General features: G+C 29.7%; 1 protein-coding gene across 2 annotated transcripts in view; it reads left to right on the top strand.

Annotated features, from left to right (window-relative positions):
* Positions 1-15,312, top strand: part of LOC148166243 (ATP-binding cassette sub-family G member 1-like) — a 42,478-nt gene that overhangs the window by 11,777 nt on the left and 15,389 nt on the right. Inside the window, exon 1 of one of the 2 annotated variants that reach the window (XM_088049342.1) lies at positions 8,417-8,470. The exons of the other annotated variant lie outside the window; for it this stretch is intronic. The gene's annotated coding sequence lies outside the window, so the exon portion shown is untranslated. Of the gene's footprint in view, positions 1-8,416; positions 8,471-15,312 lie in introns of those variants that run through there. 2 annotated transcript variants of the gene reach the window in all.

Raw genomic sequence — 15,312 nt, 5'->3', positions numbered from 1 at the left:
AAGAAATAACCGCCTGGTTGTGGGTCATCGGTTGGTCTTTTTCGCGCGTTGAAAAGTGTTACTTTCGGTGATTATATGAATTGTTGTTCTATTTATAAATAATGATACAGAGGAACCTGCGACTTTTGTCTTGGAAGTGTGGTTTGGTGTTCGGGGAATGTCCAGCATCATCACAAATAATGATGTCATGGCTTGTTTTGTTGACGACATCCGCAGGGTTGTGACGATTTAATATGTCATATGGGGAGCCTTATATGGATTGTCTGTTGATTTATTTGTGGGATGATGATGGCAGAGATGACTTTCTGAGGTCGGTTTTTATCATTCTGTTGAACTCTGGAATCTTCAGGCAAAAACAAGGTCGAATTGGCACTGTATAAGTGCAGCTCGTTGAAGTAACTCAATTTTTTTTCAAAATGGCAAAAAAATTCTTATCTTTGAAGATGAGGAAAAAGAATACAAAATTTTATAGCAGGAGACAGACAAATTTTCATTTTCTGACGACCCAAAAATGTCCGTCATTTCTTATACACTGTAACTTTGGCATTGAGATTTGGAGGATTTACTACTTTTGACTTTTTTATTAACTGGACTAAGTTACATAATTTCAGAGCAAGAAACAGATTTTTTTGAATTTTTTTATTTTTGGACAACCCAGAAATTTCTGTCATTTTCTATAAAATTCTGTAACTTTTTCAGTTTTGGTCTCCAGACAGTGAAATTTGGAGGATTTATCACTTTTGGTTTGTTTACTAACTTGAGCTAAATTACAAAATTTTAGAGCAAGAGGCAACATTTTTAGAAATTTTTCATTTTGGGACGACCCAAAAATTTTCACCGTTTTCTATAAAATTCTGTAACTTTCGCAGTTTTAATCTTCAAGCGGTGAAATTTGGAGGATTTACTACTTTTGACTTGTTTATCAACTGGGTAAAGTTACAAAATTTTAGAGCAAAAGAGAAAATTTTTAGAAATTTTTCGTTTTCGGACGATCAAAAAATTTTTGGCATTTTTTATAACAGTCTGAAACTCTTGCAGTTTTGGTCTCCAGACCGTGAAGTTTGGAGGATTAACTACTTTTAGTTTGTTTATTAACTGAGCGAAATTGCAAGATTTTAGAACAAAAGACAGATTTTTTAGAAATTTTTCATTTTCGGACGACCCAGAAATTTCTGTCATTTTCTATAAAATTCTGTAACTACTTCAGTGTTGGTTTCCAGACAGTGAAATTTGGAGGATTTATCACTTTTGGTTTGTTTACTAATTGAGGTTAATTACAAAATTTTAGAGCAAGAGACATTTTTAGAAATTTTTTATTTTTGGAGCACTCAAAAATTTCTGATATTTTCAATAAAATTCTGTAACTTTTGCACTTTTAATCTCCAGACAGTGAAATTTGGAGGATTCACTACTTTTGACTTTTATATCAACTAGCCTAAATTACAAAATTTTAGAGCAAGACGCATACTTTTTAGAATTTTTTTATTGTTGGACGACCCAAAAATTTCTGTTATTTTCTATAAAATTTTGTAACTTTCGCAGTTTTAATTTCCAGGCAGTGAAATTCGGAGGATTTACTACTTTTAGTTTGTTTATTAACTGAGCGAAATTACAAAATTTTAGAGCAAGAGACAAATTTTTTAGAATTTTTTTATTTTTGGACTACTCAAAAATTTCTGTCATTTTCAATAAAATTCTGTAACTGTTGCAGTTTTAATCTCCAGACAGTGAAATTTGGAGGATTTACTACTTTTGACTTTTTTATCAACTAGCCTAAATTACAAAATTTTAGGGCATGAGGCATACTTTTTAGAAATTTTTTATTTTCGGACGACCCAAAAATTTCTGTTATTTTCTATAAAATTTTGTATCTTTCGCAGTTTTAATTTCCATGCAGTAAAATTTGGAGGATTTACTACTTTTAGTTTGTTTATTAACTGAGCCAAATTATAAAATTTTAGAGCAAGAGACAAATTTTTTAGAATTTTTTTTATTTTTGGACTACTCAAAAATTTCTGTAATTTTCAATAAAATTCTGTAACTTTTGCAGTTTTAATCTCCAGACAGTGAAATTTGGAGGATTCACTACTTTTGACTTTTTTATCAACTAGCCTAAATTACAAAATTTTAGAGCAAGAGGCATACTTTTTAGAAATTTTTTATTGTTGGACGACCCAAAATTTTCTGTTATTTTCTATAAAATTTTGTAACTTTCGCAGTTTTAATTTCCAGGCCTAGAAATTTGGAGGATTTACTACTTTTAGTTTGTTTATTAACTGAGCCAAATTACTAAATTTTAGAGCAAGAGACAACATTTTTAGAAATTTTTTATTTTTGGACCACTCAAAAATTTCTGTCATTTTCAATAAAATTCTGTAACTTTCGCAGTTTTAATCTTTAGACAGTGAAATTTGGAGGATTTACTACTTTTGACTTTTTTATCAACTGGCCCCAATTACAAAATTTTTAAGCAAGAAACAGACTTTTTAGAATTTTTTTATTTTCGGACGACCCAAAAATGTCTGTTATTTTCTATAAAATTCTTATGTATGTACTTTGCCAGTTTTAATCTCCTGACAGTAAAATTTCTATAATCTAAGCTAAAACTATCGCAGAATTAAAAGCATTTCAACAAAATCGGAATCCCAAGGTTTGATCTATGAAATGGTCCAAGGAAAAAAAATTAAAAATCCAAAGATTTCAATGCTTATTTTGTTGCACACTTAGTTTATATTTTAATAATATTTTAAGAAAATACGTTTCTAAGATGTAGGTCAAAAACTAGAACATGCAAGGACAATAATTTATCAACCCATAAAATTCTATCTAAGGTCAGATAATAATTGTAGATATTCTCATTCTTACATTTGTTAATTAAAGTTTATGTAAATTAAAGAGCGACTATTAAAAAACAATTCATTTCCGAACAACAAATAATACGTCATTTTTACGTGTACCTTAATTCCCTGAAGTGGTTACTCAGAACCCAATTACCTCCACTTTTTTTCATAATAATAACTACTATAAGCGCAATTACAGAGCCAAAACTCCAACAATTAAAATATAAAATAATCCTTATCGATTCCCGCGTTACAACAGGAAAATTTTCATGCATAAAATTGCATATTCGTTATGTTAACATTGACAAAATCAAGGCTTTATCAATTTAGAGGAAATCATCATAAACTGATTTATGATTCATTTCGCAATAACAACTATCAGAATAGGCCTGTTATTACTTGGCAGAAATGTAACTGAGCTGGTTCCGAGTAAAATGAAAAAGCCAAACTTCCTTTGACTTTTTACTCAAGGCTGTGCGAAGTTAAAATTATATAATTAATTATAATTATTATTGGGACGAAACGTGCGATTTTCCATTGAATTCATAGTTTTAATTTGACATTCCTGTGGCGAAAATGTTTATTAAATTATTATGAATAAACATATTTTAAATATTTTTAGACTGTGATCTTTAAGAAAAAACCACATTAGATAAGGTTTTTTTTATCACTAAAATAAATTTACAAAAAATTATTTAACTGTAGACAACCAACAATACAGAGCTTCTTTGACTGTATGCGCCCAATATTATAGTCGTGCGTTTCTGGTTTTATAAACCATCAGGAATTCGAATCAATTTTTAATATCAAGTTAAAAACTATTAATTAAGTAATATAAAACCGAGCAAAAAACATTTCAATCGATCTAAACAATAATTAAAAAATTTATTAATTACATAGATTAATATAGAAAACATTGCGGTTAAGAAAGTTGCCTCAAAGTGAACAATAAATTACTATAATTATGAAAACATCGAAATGAGTCGAATATCTCACTGCTCATGTTAACATGTTTTGTTTCTAATCTAATTAATAAAATGTCACGAAACCGCATTAACTAGGTGCGCTGTTAAAACTCCATAATTATTACAACAAAAAGCATTTAAAGTTATGAAACAAAAATTATTAGCATCTCACTAAGCCTGCGGTTTAGTTGTTGACACAGACAAGCACATTTATCATAATTGCACTTATTATTCGTGTTGTCATACCACATGTTAAATTGATTATTCATTCATTACCTTCCTCAGCACAATGTGACAAGCTGTTCGTGTGAAAAATACTTCCCGCTAGCACACAAAGAATATTCGCAAATGCCAAATCAAAATTTATTTACACAAAAAATCAGTTGACCATGTAGATTTTCGACAGATCGTCCTTCGGCGATTTCCTAGGAAATCTCAATCTTGAAATCTGCATTTTAATCCGTGCGGTTTCCTAAAACGTAACATTTCTGTTGTAACCTTGACTCCGGAAGAACTTCATTCTGTATCTCGAGTGTTTACAAACATCTCGTGGCGGTCATTATCAGCGAGATTTAAGTCAAAAACCCTCCGAAGGTGGTGTTTTTGAATTTGAGTTCAATTCGATAAAAGTGCGTTGTACTAGATTAAGTTTCCGCAAACACGCTCGCTGTGGATAACATAAATTACTATCTAATTTTATACAGAAAACATCGAAAGTGTTTATGTGTAAAGAGCGGATTTTGTGAAAAACGCTTCGTTTTAATTTGTTGGCTAATTAATTTAATTATAGTTTGGGTCGAAATTACGATGTTGCATATTCCTGCACAATTTGCCTTCATTTTTTTTAATAAATCTGGAACAGCGAAAGCGAAAAGATTTGAACCAGTAAAAGGGAAGAGCCGAAAATGCAGGAAAATTCATTGAATGTCGCTAATCAAGCTAATTTAGAGAGTCAAAAAAAAATATGAATGTGACCGGAATCATGAAAATATTTCCTTAAAGGTTATTAGATATTTTCCGCTTTTTAGTTGAGGGAAATGCAGTTTTAGTAACAATTCCTTTTTACTATTTTTATAGATATAGTAAAGAGAAATTATGTTATGAAAGTGTTCGATAAACAATAACGTTACATCAGAGAAAACTGTCTATAATTTTAATAAGTCATTTTATTCGATTCTGACGTCTACGATATTAGAAAGTACGTCATTTTATTGAACAGCGGATGTTAGAACGTGACGTGAAAAATTAAAGTAATAAAAATAATAATGAATTTTAAGTCGTGCTATAAAACACGTCTCAATTTTACAATGACAGCTCAAGAATTTTTAGAAATTTTTCATTTTCGGACGACCAAATAATTTGTCATTTTCTATAAAATTGTGTAACTTTTGCAGTTTTAATCTACAAACAGTGAAATTTAGAGGATTTACTACTTTTGACTTGTTTATCAACTGGGTAAAGTTACAAAATTTTAGAGCAATAGACAAGATTTTTTAGAAATTTTTTATTTTTGGACGACCCAAAAATGTTCACCGTTTTCTATTAAAATTCTGTAACTTTCGCAGTTTTAATCTCCAAGCTGTGAAATTTGGAGGATTTACTACTTTTGGGTTGTTTCTTAACTGGGCAAAGTTACAAAATTTTATAGTAAAAGACAGATTTTTTAGAAATTTTTTATTTTTGAACGATCCAAAAATTTTCAGAATTTTCTATTAAAATGCTGTAAGTTTCGCAGTTTTAATCTCCGAGCAGTGAAATTTGGAGGATTTACTACTTTTGGGTTGTTTCTTAACTGGGCAAAGTTACAAAATTTTATAGTAAAAGACAGATTTTTTAGAAATTTTTTATTTTTGAACGACCCAAAAATTTTCAGTATTTTCTCTATAAAAATGCTGTAACTTTCGCAGTTTTAATCTCCGAGCAGTGAAATTTGGAGGATTTACTACTTTTGACTTGTTTATCAACTGGGTAAAGTTACAAAATTTTAGAGCAATAGACAAGATTTTTTAGAAATTTTTTATTTTTGGACGACCCAAAAATGTTCACCGTTTTCTATTAAAATTCTGTAACTTTCGCAGTTTTAATCTCCAAGCTGTGAAATTTGGAGGATTTACTACTTTTGGGTTGTTTCTTAACTGGGCAAAGTTAAAAAATTTTATAGTAAAAGACAGAGTTTTTAGAAATTTTTTATTTTTGAACGACCCAAAAATTTTCAGAATTTTCTATTAAAATGCTGTAACTTTCGCAGTTTTAATCTCCAAGCAGTGAAATTTGGAGGATTTACTACTTTTGACTTGTTTATCAACTGGGCAAAGTTACAAAATTTTATAGTAAGAGACAGATTTTTTAGAAGTTTTTCATTTTTGGACCAACAAAAATTTCTGTCATTTTCTATAAAATTATGTAACTTTTGCAGTTTTAATCTCCAGGCAGCGAAATTTTGAGGATTTCTTACTTTTGGTTTGTTTATTAACTGAGCTAAATTACAAAACTTTAGAGCAAGAAACAGATTTTTTAGAATTTTATTATTTTTGAGAACCCAAAAAATTTCTGTTATTTTCTATAAAATTCTGTAACTTTTGCAATTTTAATTTTCGAACAGTGAAATTTTGGAGGATTTGCTACTTTTGACTTGTTTATCTACTGGGCAAAATTACAAAATTTTAGAGCAAAAAACAGATTTTTTAGAAATTTTTATTTTTGGACAACCCAAAAAATTTCTGTTATTTTCTATAAAATTCTGTAACTTTTGCAATTTTAATTTTCAGACAGTGAAATTTAGAGGATTTACTACTTTTGACTTGTTTATCAACTGGGTAAAGTTACAAAATTTTAGAGCAAGAAATAAATTTTTTAGAATTTTTTTATTTTTGGACGACGCAAAAAATTTTACCGTTTTCTATAAAATTCTGTAACTTTCGCAGTTTTAATCTCCAAGTTGTGAAGTTTGGAGGATTTACTACTTTTGGGTTGTTTCTTAACTGGGCAAAGTTACAAAATTTTAGAGTAAGAGACAGATTTTTTAGAAATTTTTCATTTTTGGACGAACACAAAATTCTGTCATTTTCTATAAAATTATGTAACTTTTGTAGTTTTAGTCTCCAGACTGTGAAATTTGGAGGATTTATTACTTTTAGGTTATTTATCTACTGGGCAAAGTTACAAAATTTTAGAGCAAGAGACAGATTTTTTTTGAAATTTTTTATTTTTGGACGACCCAAAAGTTTCTGTCATTTTCTATAAAATTCTGTAACTTTTGTAGTTTTAGTCTCCAAACAGTGAAATTTGGAGGATTTACTACTTTTGACTTGTTTATCAACTGGGTAAAGTTAGAAAATTTTAGAGCAATACACAGATTTTTTAGAAATTTTTTATTTTTGGACGACCCAAAAATTTTCACCGTTTTTTATAAAATTCTGTAACTTTCGCAGTTTTAATCTCCAAGCAGTGAAATTTGGAGGATTTCTTACTTTTGGTTTGTTTATCAACTGGACTAAATTATAAAATTTTAGAGCAAGAGACAAATTTTTTAGAAATTTTTCATTTTTGGAGGACCGAAAAATTTCTGTCATTTTCTACAATATTTTGTAACTTTTGTAGTTTTAGTCTCCAGACTGTGAAATTTGGAGGATTTATTACTTTTTGGTTATTTATCTACTGGGCAAAGTTACAAAATTTTAGAGCAAGAGACAGACTTTTTTTGAAATTTTTTATTTTGGGACGACCCAAAAATTTTCACCGTTTTTTATAAAATTCTGTAACTTTCGCAGTTTTAATCTCCAAGCAGTGAAATTTGGAGGATTTCTTACTTTTGGTTTGTTTATCAACTGGACTAAATTATAAAATTTTAGAGCAAGAGACAAATTTTTTAGAAATTTTTCATTTTTGGAGGACCGAATAATTTCTGTCATTTTCTACAATATTTTGTAACTTTTGTAGTTTTAGTCTCCAGACTGTGAAATTTGGAGGATTTATTACTTTTTGGTTATTTATCTACTGGGCAAAGTTACAAAATTTTAGAGCAAGAGACAGACTTTTTTTGAAATTTTTTATTTTTGGACGACCCAAAAATTTCTGTCATTTTTTATAAAATTGTGTAACTTTTGCTGTTTTAATCTCCAAACAGTGAAATTTGAAGGATTTACTACTTTTGACTTGTTTATCTACTGGGAAAAGTTACAAAATTTTAGAGCTAGTGACAAATTTTTATAGAATTTTTTTATTTTCCTACGACCCAAAAATTTCCGCCGTTTTCAATAAAATTCTGAATAATAACAAAAATAATGAATTTAAAGTCGTACAATAAAACACGTCAGTTTCACAATGACAGCACAAGTTTTCTGGTTCAAAAATCCATAATAAATCGTTTTATTCAAATAATATTCGACTTCAACCTCGCTTATTTGTAAACCAAATTTCTCGATATTACATATTAATACCTCTAAATTTATTTAAATGAGCACTTTTTGTTTATCCACATGTCCGCCCGCTTCTAGTTGATGAAAATAACAAAATGTCATCCTACAACCTCATTAAAATGCATAAACAGTCTAATTTAACCACACTTAGTTCCTTCTCTGCCATGCGCACGTCTTCGAGCTTTCGGTATCGACTCTCCCAAAAACAAAGCTTTGTGATGTTTTGAGTCGTCGCGACGCTTAACAGGTGAGTCCAACCTTGAAGAAGAGTAATCATGACTTTATAGTGACGGACATAAAATTGCAGCTGTTGCAATAAAGTTTCATACGTGGTGTCAAAAACGAGAATTTTAACTCTTTAAATTGGCTGAGGTGTTTTGTAATGTTGAGCAACGAGTTTCTTGTCTTTTTCAAGTTTAAGCACTGTTCGGTTACATAAGTTTGGGGAACTTAATCTATCGGACTTGTACTAATTTAATTAATTATAATTACAGTCAAGTGAATGGATGGATATAATTATCGTCTCATTAGAACTATTTTTTCAAGTTTCGTAGCTTTAAGGGTGAACGACAAGGTTATAAAAATAATGAATTTCTGTAATTAAAAGCACATACTTGTTGAGTTTAATTAAAACTAGTTTAACTAGCTACGATATGACTTTTGGTTCATTTTTTCCGTTTATGTATTCGAATAACTGATAAGAATATCCGATTTGTCTTTTAACATAAAAAATTCTCATGTTTATTGCCCATAAAAACGAGGATTTTATATTCAAGGTTTTATTACTCCTAAGTATAGATTTTCGTTCTGTTGCCCGTTTTTATGTCCAATAAATGCAATTTTCTTGAACTGCATTGTTTGTACTTTGAAATCTCTCCAACGCAAACGTGCAAAAAACTTCAAGATAAATTAATCATTGAGAATTTTATTAACTTGGGGACTCAAAAGTTGGAATTTGCTCCGGAAGGCTTTTTCTAGTCTGGGCGTGCATCTAACCTTGCATTTGAAGGCCTTTTCTTTGTCTGGCTCGCATTTAAAAGCTCCTTTTGCTCGACAATCTGAAGGCTTTTTGTGTTTTTCTTGCCTAGATTCGTTTTTAAAAGCTTTCTTTGACAAGGACTCAATCTACTCCTCATTTACTTTGAATACCGCATTTCAAGGTCATAATTATTCAAAATAAATGAGGAGTAAATTTAAGGTTCGCCAATTTAATTTTTTTTCTTTGAGTTGTGATCCTAGACGAATAAATCGAATATTTTAATATTTGACTGGCTCTTGTTAATTTATTTTTTGCTCAAGTTGAGTTGTCTAGCGGGCCCCGGGCTATTTAGCTCATTTGATTATCATGATTTTTAATTTATTGTGCACTTTGCCTCGTTTTTTCTTCAGATGTGAGGTTTGGAATTAGAGAAGTTAGGTATTTCAGGATTTCAGCACAACCTAAACCTTGACAAAAAGTTATTAACCTCATGGTAAAACCCCAGATTCAAATTTCCGATGTTTGGGATTTTGAACATTCGAAGAACTCCAGACATGACCTAAGAAAAATGATCTTTTATTGACTATTGGTAATAGAATAAAAGCAATCACGAACCTGTTGACTTTGCTCCCATTGCATCTCTTATTGCGCGCCGCATTTTCTCATATCATCAACAGACATATTTCTTCAATTTTCCCTTTTATGTCGCGGTTGGGTCAATGTTTATGGTCATTGGTCATTTGTGCAGTGTCGCAACTTTCTTTTCACAATTCTTACAAATCTGGGAACGTCTCAAACATGTTTATCCATTTTTCAAGTCCATCACAAGTGTGTAATTATCAATGAGTAAATAATAATAAATTTAAAGGATTTGAACGAACGTGTATGGGCAAACACGTTTATTAGATAATGAGCGTTTTAATTTCATTATTTCAATTAGTTGAAATTAGGTGGACACGAAAGGTCAGTGTCAAGAACACGATCTAATCAGATTTTCATTATATAAGCGTTTTCCGAGAAGAAAAACTGAGAATAATTAAGTTATCGCGTGCACTTTTCAATGCTATTTTTACAATGCAATGTTAATTGTGTGAACTGGAATAATTGTATGACTTATGTAAACTTGTAAGACTAAACGTTATTTTTACACGCGGAAATAATTGCCTCATCGAATTGTAAGTCTTACTTTCTTCAATACGATTATTATCCGTCCAGTTCCTGGATGTCGCAACTCGCGCCTCTTTACAAAAGGTATCTTAATTACAATCTACATCTTACCGATTTTCTTCGATCTGGACATTTAATTGTGCAAATTACACATTCAGATAAGACGAGTTTTTTTCAGAAACTGATGATAATAACAGCACATTTCACGGATCAGTGGGCAAAATGCAGCTGTAACGACTAAAAAACATTGATAATATTGCAGCGATCCTAAGACCTAATAATGGTAGGTTTCCAGAGCTCCGGCTTTTTATCAGTTTCGAAACTTTCCAATGTTGGCGAGATTTGTTTGTTGGAAATTTTGTAAACACGGAGACGCAAGATAATTTTTGACTTCTTCAAAGTCGCGATTACTACGTTACAATCACACGACTGCGTTACATGTTTATAATTAGTTCACATCTCATTGAAGATTTTGTAATTTTGTCACACCAACTGCATTTTTTCGGAGCGACTTTTGATAGCCCCAAACCTTGGCCCCTCACAATCTTTTTTTTTATTCAATTAATGAGAAGTTCGCATGATAATGGGGGCAAGTTGGGAAATTGTCACCTCTGAATTCTGGGTATTTATCTCCCACATTGACACTTGTTCGAGGTAATAAATAATGATATTAATAGAATACAAAATGTCTGAAGAAAAAAGTGTAATGTGGTTTTTCAATTAATTCTAATAACAGGTGGTGAGAGACTTGCGTAGGCATTTAATCGATCTGTCGTAGCTTCCTGTAAGTTTGGAAAACTTACTGATAAAAAGGTTCCGTTCATGGTCATCCAATAGTACGCTTTCACTGACCTTTGTTTTAGTTTAATTCCTGATAAGATGTTATGAAGATGCATCATGTCTTCGTCTATTCTGGACGGTTCTACACGAGCTCATCAACATTTTACAATTTCGCAAGAGTACAATATGATCGTATTTGCATCTCTAATTTGCGCATGTTTGTTTGGGGGTCAAACGAACAAAATCTTGATAAAAATTCGTACATATTTATGTGGTGATGCAAAATATAATTAACACTGTTTTCTTGATTGGTTTGCTCAAGTAAGTGGGCAATTTTGTTTGAGATTTTTACAACGTAGATGAGAGTAATTTTGGTCGCGCTCCGGTAAGGTTTCATGACGAAATTTTGTCATAAAGTGGGCATTGTATTGGCGGAGGAAATCCTGAAATTGATATGACGGTGGGCAAATTGCGACAATTTTATTGTTTCAATAAAACAATTTTTTTGTAAATTATTTCGGAACGGTTGTAAACAAGACGTTGAAACTTTGGAAAGTAAAAAAGACAGAAAAAGATTTGATTTGTTAATGCAATAACAATAACACAATTGCAAAAACAACGGTGGATTTATGACTGATGTATGATTTATTTAAATTAATTTTTAGTTAACTAATTTAATTGTACATCCGCTGTTCAATAAAAATTAGTATATTATAAAATTTTATGGAAAATGTTAGAAATATTTGGGTCGTCTGAAAATGATTTTTTTTAAGTCTGTTTCTTGCTATAAAATTTTGTTACTTTTTGCTCAGTTGATAAACAAGTTAAAAGTAGTAGGTTTTCAAATTTTCCTGTCTGGAGATTAAAACAGCGAAAGTTACAGAATTTTAATCGAAAATGACTGAAATTTTTGAGTCGTTTCCAAATTTGTAAAATTGAAAATTTTCTAAAAAATCTGTCTCTTGCTCTAAAATTTTGTAACTTTGCCCAATTGATAAATGAACCAAAAGAAATAAATCCTCCAAATTTAAATGTCTGGACATTAAAACTACGAAAGTTACAGAATTTTATAGAAAATGTTAGAAATTTTTGAGTCGTCCAAAAATGAAAAATTTCTAAAAAATCTGTCTCTTGCTCTAAAGATTTGTAACTTTAGCCAGTCGATAAACAAACCAAAAGTAGTAAATCCTCCAAATTTCACTGTCTAGAAATTAAAACTGCCAAAGTTACAAAATTTTATAGAAAATGACTGAAATTTTGGGGTCGTCGGAAAGTGAAAAATTTCTAAAAAAAATTGGCTTTTGCTCTAAAATTTTGTACCTTTGCCCAGTTGATAAATGAACCATAAGAAATAAATTCTCCAAATTTCAATGTCTAGACATTAAAACTACGAAAGTTACAGAATTTTATAGAAAATGCAAAAAAAAATTTAAGTCGTCCAAAAATAAAAAGATTCTAAAAAATTTGTCTCTTGCTCTAAAATTTTGTAACGTTGCCTAGTCGATCAACTAACCAAAAGCAGTAAATCCTTTAAATTTCACAGTCTGGAGATTAAAACTGCGAAAGTTACAGAATTTTATAGAAAATGAATGAATGAAATTTTTGGGTCGTTCCAAAATTTGTAAAATTGAAAATTTTCTAAAAAATCTGTCTCTTGCTCTAAAATTTTGTATCTTTGCCCAGTTGATAAATGAACCAAAAGAAATAAATCCTCCAAATTTCAATGTCTGAACATTAAAACTACGAAAGTTACAGAATTTTATAGAAAATGTTAGAAATTTTTGAGTCGTCCAAAAATGAAAAATTTCTAAAAAGTCTGCCTCTTGCTCTAAAGTTTTGTAACTTTAGCCAGTCGATAAACAAATCAAAAGTAGTAAATCCTCCAAATTTCACTGTCTAGAAATTAAAACTGCCAAAGTTACAAAATTTCAGAGAAAATGACTGAAATTTTGGGGTCGTCGGAAAGTGAAAAATTTCTAAAAAAAATTGGCTCTTGCTCTAAAATTTTGTACCTTTGCCCAGTTGATAAATGAACCAAAAGAAATAAATCCTCCAAATTTCAATGTCTGAACATTAAAACTACGAAAGTTACAGAATTTTATAGAAAATGTTACAAAAAATTTAAGTCGTCCAAAAATAAAAAAATTCTAAAAAATTTGTCTTTTGCTCTAAAATTTTGTAACGTTGCCTAGTTGATCAACTAACCAAAAGCAGTAAATCCTTTAAATTTCACAGTCTGGAGATTAAAACTGCGAAAGTTACAGAATTTTATAGAAAATGACTAAAATTTTTGGGTCGTTCCAAAATTTGTAAAATTGAAAATTTTCTAAAAAATCTGTCTCTTGTTCTAAAATTTTGTAACTTTGCCCAATTGATAAATGAACCAAAAGAAATAAATCATCTAAATTTAAATGTCTAGACATTAAAATTACGAAAGTTTCAGAATTTTATAGAAAATGACTGAAATTTTTGGGTCGTCCAAAAATGAAAAATTTCTAAAAAATCTGTCTCTTGCTCTAAAGTTTTGTAACTTTAGCCAGTCGATAAGCAAACCAAAAGTAGTAAATCCTCCAAATTTCACTGTCTAGAAATTAAAACTGCCAAAGTTACAAAATTTTATAGAAAATGACTGAAATTTTGGGGTCGTCGGAAAGTGAAAAATTTCTAAAAAAAATTGGCTTTTGCTCTAAAATTTTATACCTTTGCCCAGTTGATAAATGAACCAAAAGAAATAAATTCTTTAAATTTCAATGTCTAGACATTAAAACTACGAAAGTTACAGAATTTTATAGAAAATGACTGAAATTTTTGGGTCGTTCCAAAATTTGTAAAATTGAAAATTTTCTAAAAAATCTGTCTCTTGCTCTAAAATTTTGTAACTTTGCCCAATTGATAAATGAATCAATAGAAATAAATTCTCCAAATTTCAATGTCTAGACATTAAAACTACGAAAGTTACTGAATTTTATAGAAAATGTTAAAAAAAATTTAAGTCGTCCAAAAATAAAAAAATTCTAAAAAAATTGTTTTTTGCTCTAAAATTTTGTAACGTTGCCTTGTTGATCAACTAACCAAAAGCAGTAAATCCTTTAAATTTCACAGTCTGGAGATTAAAACAGCGAAAGTTACAGAATTTTAATCGAAAATGACTGAAATTTTTGGGTCGTTTCCAAATTTGTAAAATTGAAAATTTTCTAAAAAATCTGTCTCTTGCTCTAAAATTTTGTAACTTTGCCCAATTGATAAATGAACCAAAAGAAATAAATCATCTAAATTTAAATGTCTAGACATTAAAATTACGAAAGTTTCAGAATTTTATAGAAAATGACTGAAATTTTTGGGTCGTCCAAAAATGAAAAATTTCTAAAAAATCTGTCTCTTGCTCTAAAGTTTTGTAACTTTAGCCAGTCGATAAGCAAACCAAAAGTAGTAAATCCTCCAAATTTCACTGTCTAGAAATTAAAACTGCCAAAGTTACAAAATTTTATAGAAAATGACTGAAATTTTGGGGTCGTCGGAAAGTGAAAAATTTCTAAAAAAAATTGGCTTTTGCTCTAAAATTTTGTACCTTTGCCCAGTTGATAAATGAACCAAAAGAAATAAATTCTTTAAATTTCAATGTCTAGACATTAAAACTACGAAAGTTACAGAATTTTATAGAAAATGACTGAAATTTTTGGGTCGTTCCAAAATTTGTAAAATTGAAAATTTTCTAAAAAATCTGTCTCTTGCTCTAAAATTTTGTAACTTTGCCCAATTGATAAATGAATCAATAGAAATAAATTCTCCAAATTTCAATGTCTAGACATTAAAACTACGAAAGTTACTGAATTTTATAGAAAATGTTAAAAAAAATTTAAGTCGTCCAAAAATAAAAAAATTCTAAAAAAATTGTTTTTTGCTCTAAAATTTTGTAACGTTGCCTTGTTGATCAACTAACCAAAAGCAGTAAATCCTTTAAATTTCACAGTCTGGAGATTAAAACTGCGAAAGTTACAGAATTTTATAGAAAATGACTGAAATTTTTGGGTCGTTCCAAAATTTGTAAAATTGAAAATTTTCTAAAAAATCTGTCTCTTGCTCTAAAATTTTGTAACTTTGCCCAATTGATAAATGAATCAATAGAAATAAATCCTCCAAATTTAAATGTCTAGACATTAAAA

The sequence above is a fragment of the Gnatocerus cornutus genome, unplaced genomic scaffold (assembly GCF_029298725.1).
Source record: "Gnatocerus cornutus isolate USDA-ARS CGAHR unplaced genomic scaffold, icGnaCorn1.1 ctg00000023.1, whole genome shotgun sequence".
NCBI classification, from domain to species: domain Eukaryota; kingdom Metazoa; phylum Arthropoda; class Insecta; order Coleoptera; family Tenebrionidae; genus Gnatocerus; species Gnatocerus cornutus.
The sequence above is the reverse complement of the archived record's forward strand: the minus strand, read 5'-3'. Positions and strand labels throughout refer to the sequence as shown.